The following is a 4,643-nucleotide window of genomic DNA, read 5'->3' as shown; positions in this document are numbered from 1 at the left end:
TTAACAACACATTGTCTTAAAGTAACAGACTGGAATGATAAGCAAATAAGCTTGCAAATAAAGCAATCATCAATACCACACATTTTTCCTGATCATAACTCTAACATAGATATATATTATTCTCTAGGCCTCACAAATTCTAAAGAATCCCTTTTACCAGTACTGGGAGAGTATGCTTTCAACCATGAAGCTGGTAGAAAAGACTATTTTATATATGGAGTGTGCTTCTTAAAAACAAAGCCTCTCTCCTCCCTCTACTACCGTGCATGACACAACAATAGCTGTATATGAAGAGAAAGTGACTTTCAATGACAACCATCACCCAAAAAACATGAATAAATCCCTATGTCTGGAGCCAGAGGAACAACACAGCACCCTCTGCTATGCCTGCCCCTGTCTGGCAAACAGCAGTCTGGCATGTCTTTAGGGTGTCCAGACTTCTCACCCCACATATTGCTGGGTTACCCCTGGGGCAACTGGTACTGAGGATACCTCTGAGAAGTTATTCCTTACAAAACCTAATCCACTATGTTTATTTTTTAACAATAGAAATTCAATCACCGCTCTTCAAATCCTAGATTTGCTCATCCTTACTTCCCCTATTTGCATAGAGTTGAATTAAAAGTACTTTGTTCAAGGAAGTAGTCTGGTCAGAAGAAAACATTGTTCTGTAGGAAAAGGCACTCAAATTTAGAAACTTTTCTAACCAGAAATAAGAGAGCTTGGAAAGAATAAAAAACAAACAAAAAAACAATAAACACACCTGTGTGTTCACTGTGACTATGGATTCATGATAAATTATCCCACAGCCCTTCTTGGCTGAAGAGCAGGTATTGTTCAAGTTGCCCACTGGTCCTCAATAACATAGAGAAAGACTCTTAAGGACCGTCTGGATATATACGAATACTGCACTGCTTAACAATGAGGAATCTGACTAGATGAGTGAGGCACTGGCAAAGAACAGATGGTTGGTTGGCTGGTTGGTTGGTTGGTTGGTTGATTGGTTGGTTGGTTGGTCAAGGCAACTTAGGTAGGATGTCAGCACCAACAGGCCCTGCACCGAGTCTCCCTCCTGCAATTACTCCTCCCACACAGACATGCTCCTGCCTCCCTTCTTAGGCATCTATTTAGTTACAGAAAGTGTGGGAGGAAGAGAGGTGCTCTAGGAAAACAAGATGGAATCACACAATCGGAGGCTCTCCCCAAAAAAGTCAGAGGATGTTGAAGGAAAATCAATAGTTAAGGCAGCATTCCTCCAAATCAAAATTCACTTGCATGTTATCTTCAGGACCCAGTACAATGCTGCCTGGGTTACCCTGGGGGAGGGGTCACTTTTCTCCCTCACTCTTTTTCTTCACAATTTCTTTAGGAGGGAGAGTACATCAATGAAACTCTTCCTACAGGCCCATCTTGATGCAAACTGCATGCGATTCAGTGTACGTACCACGGAAGATGGAGAAAAATTCAATGCGAGCACCAATTGTAAAGACATCCTTCTAAGCACTTATAAAACAAATATTATAATCATATATGTATTTTTTCTTTTTGTTCATCAAAATGTCATAGCACGCTTGAGAACAGGCTGTATAAAGCATAAAATGCTAGAAAAACCTAGTCAAAAGCTGCTTGTTCAGTATACAGTTATGATTACTGAAACTCTATGTGGTTAAAATGAAAAACACACAGCCTGTGATAAATGTTTATTCCACGTTTCAAATTGTGATCTGCTGCATTGGCATGTTTTGGTGAAACTGCGAAGTCATACCCGGTGCTCTTTTTGACGTCGTCCACTGTCAGGCCTTCCCAGAGTTCAATCAGAGTCAGCCCCTTCTTGCTGTCCACGTCAAACACAGCCTTTTCAGTGATGATGTGGTTGACACACTGCTTTCCAGTTAATGGCAATGTACATTTCTCCATGATTTTATGTGTATTTCCCTTTGCAGAATGCTCCATGGTGACCACCACCTTGGTTTTGGGCCTGGACACCAGATACATAGCACCTCCCATTCCTTTCACCATCTTCCCAGGGATCATCCAGTTAGCCAGGTCACCATATTTGGAAACCTGCATGGCTCCTAGCATGGTCAGGTTGACATGTCCTCCTCTAATCATCACGAATGACTCATCGATGGAGAAGTAAGAGGCTCCTGGAAGAACAGTAACTGTTTCCTTGCCTGCATTGATTAGATCTGCATCAACTTCATTTTCAAATGGATATAGATCCAAACCCAGGATTCCATTTTCACTCTGCAGATGGATAGTCATGTTTGGGCTGATAAAGTTGCTGGCCAGAAGTGGGATTCCTATGCCCAAATTAGCATACATGCCATCCTCAAATTCAAGAGCTGCCCGCTTGATGATGCGCTCCCTCACATTATCTCCAGGTTTTCCGGATTTGGCTTTTACATCTTCCTGTTTCCGGGTTGATAAACGCTCAATTCTTTTCTCATATTTTTCTCCCTTTATAAGGCAATGTACATAAATCTTAGGAATATGAATGTCTTCTGGGGCAAAGGATCCAACATCCACAATTTCTTCAACCTCCACCACTGTAGTTCCCGCAGCTTTGCACATGGGCAGGTTGAAATTCTGTGCACTTTTCCTGAAAATGATGTTTCCTGCACTGTCTGCCTTCCAGGCTTTCACCAAGACAAAATCCCCTGTAATCGCTTCCTCCAAAATAAAATGTTGACCATTGAACTCCCTCACCTCTCGTGGCTTACTGGCAATGGCGATGCTGCCATCCTTGTACTTGATTGGTGCCCCTCCTTCTTGCACCAGCGTCCCATAGCCTGTGCTGGTGTAAAAGGCAGGAACTCCAGCGCCGCCAGCACGAATCCTCTCTGCCAGTGTGCCCTGAGGTGTCAGCTCTACCTCTAATTCACCAGATAAGTACTGTCGTTCAAATTCTGCATTTTCTCCCACGTACGAAGAGATCATGTGCTTTATCTGCTTGCTTCGAAGCAAACGGCCCAAGCCAAAGTTGTCAACCCCTGCATTGTTGCTGACTGCGGTGAGCCCCTTGACTCCGGTCTTCAGTAAAGCTCTGATGAGATTCTCTGGAATGCCACACAGCCCAAAGCTACCAACCAGGATCTTTGCACCGTCAGGGATATCTTTTACAGCTTCCACTGGATCTTTGTAAAATTTGGTATGGCGACATGTGCTGGTTGAAAAATAGCAAACACCTCCCTTGGATCCGGGGCCCCAGGAGCCCCGAAGCGAGGCGCAGAGACGTGTCCAGGAGCAGAGGAGTCGGAGAGGTGCCATGATGAGCCCGGGGGGGGAGGCAGCGGCAATTACATATTGTTTTTGTGATTAATCACTGTGCTTTAATTATGTTCAATTTGTAACAATGAAAATATATCCTGCATATCAGATATTTACATTACGATTCATAACAGTAGCAAAATTACAGTTATGAAGTAGCAACAAAATAATTTTATGGTTGGGGGTCACCACAACATGAGGAAAGGGTCGCGGCATTAGGAAGGTTGAGAACCACTGCAGTAGACGAATAAATGGTCACTCTAGTAAAATCACTTACAACATGTCTTAGATTTAAGGATTCTCTGAATAACCTTTAGAATATTTTCTCAGTGGTGAAACACTGGGGTCTCTGAAAGTAAGAAATAATAGAGTCAATGTTTTTAACTTTTAAAGGAGGATTCTAAAATAAATTCTAAATGAATCCAATGTAAAAAAATATAAGATAAAAAAAACTAAAAATCTGAGGAAACATTTAACATCTGAAGTTTAGTAAGGACTTTCTGAATATAAAATGGAATTAATTGATTAATTAATTAATATGAAATGCAGTTCCTCACTGGCTGTTGGTCACAGACCTTTCTCAGTTCCTTGTCACAGGGCATGCATCTGGTTTTACCAGAGTAAGCAAGCAAGAAGAACCAGCAAGACAAAGTTGTTCCAAGACCTAAATCATAGTCTTTTGGGGATCTAGTTTCAGAAATGACATCCCATCATTTCTTTTTACATAGTCTACTGCTTAGATGGAAGTCACCAAGTCCACCCTTTAAGAGGAGAGTATTTCAAAAGAGCCTGAGTACCAAATGGTAGGTATTATGGGGAACCATCTTGGAAACTTCCTATCACAGTTCCCAAATTGTGTTTGTTTATTAATATTTAAAATCATTATTTTAAAAAAATATGTATTTTTATTCATTTTAGAAAAAGGAAGGAAGAGGGAGAGACAGAAAAACATCAATTGGTTGCCTCCTTCACGCATCCCTTCCCAGGATGGAACTCGCAACCTGGGCATATGTCCTGATCAGGAATTCAACCAGCAACCTTTCTGTGCATGGGACAACACTCAACCAACTAAGCCACAACAGCCAGGGTGTTAAAATCATTTTTGTTTTGTTTTGTTTTTATTTTTTTCTTTATTGATTAAGGTATTACATATGTGTCCTTATCCCCCCATTGACCCCCCCTACCCCCCCACCATGCCCTCAGGCCCTGGTGTCTGCGTTCATTGGTTATGCTTATATGCATGCATACAAGTCCTTTGGTTGATCTCTCCCCCCATACCCCCACACTCTCCTACCTTTCCTCTCAGGTTTGAGCATCTGATCGATGCTTCTCTGTCTCTGGATCTGTTTTTGTTCATCAGTTTATGTTGTTCA

At 41.9% G+C, this 4,643-nt stretch overlaps 1 pseudogene; it reads right to left on the bottom strand.

Annotated features, from left to right (window-relative positions):
- Positions 1-1,687: 1,687 nt before the first annotated feature.
- Positions 1,688-3,291, bottom strand: LOC102248673 (annotated as a pseudogene).
- Between the last annotated feature and the right edge of the window lie 1,352 nt (positions 3,292-4,643).

The sequence above is a fragment of the Myotis brandtii genome, unplaced genomic scaffold, assembly GCF_000412655.1.
Source record: "Myotis brandtii unplaced genomic scaffold, ASM41265v1 scaffold5, whole genome shotgun sequence".
Lineage (NCBI taxonomy): Eukaryota > Metazoa > Chordata > Mammalia > Chiroptera > Vespertilionidae > Myotis > Myotis brandtii.
This window is presented reverse-complemented; position numbering and strand designations above follow the sequence as displayed.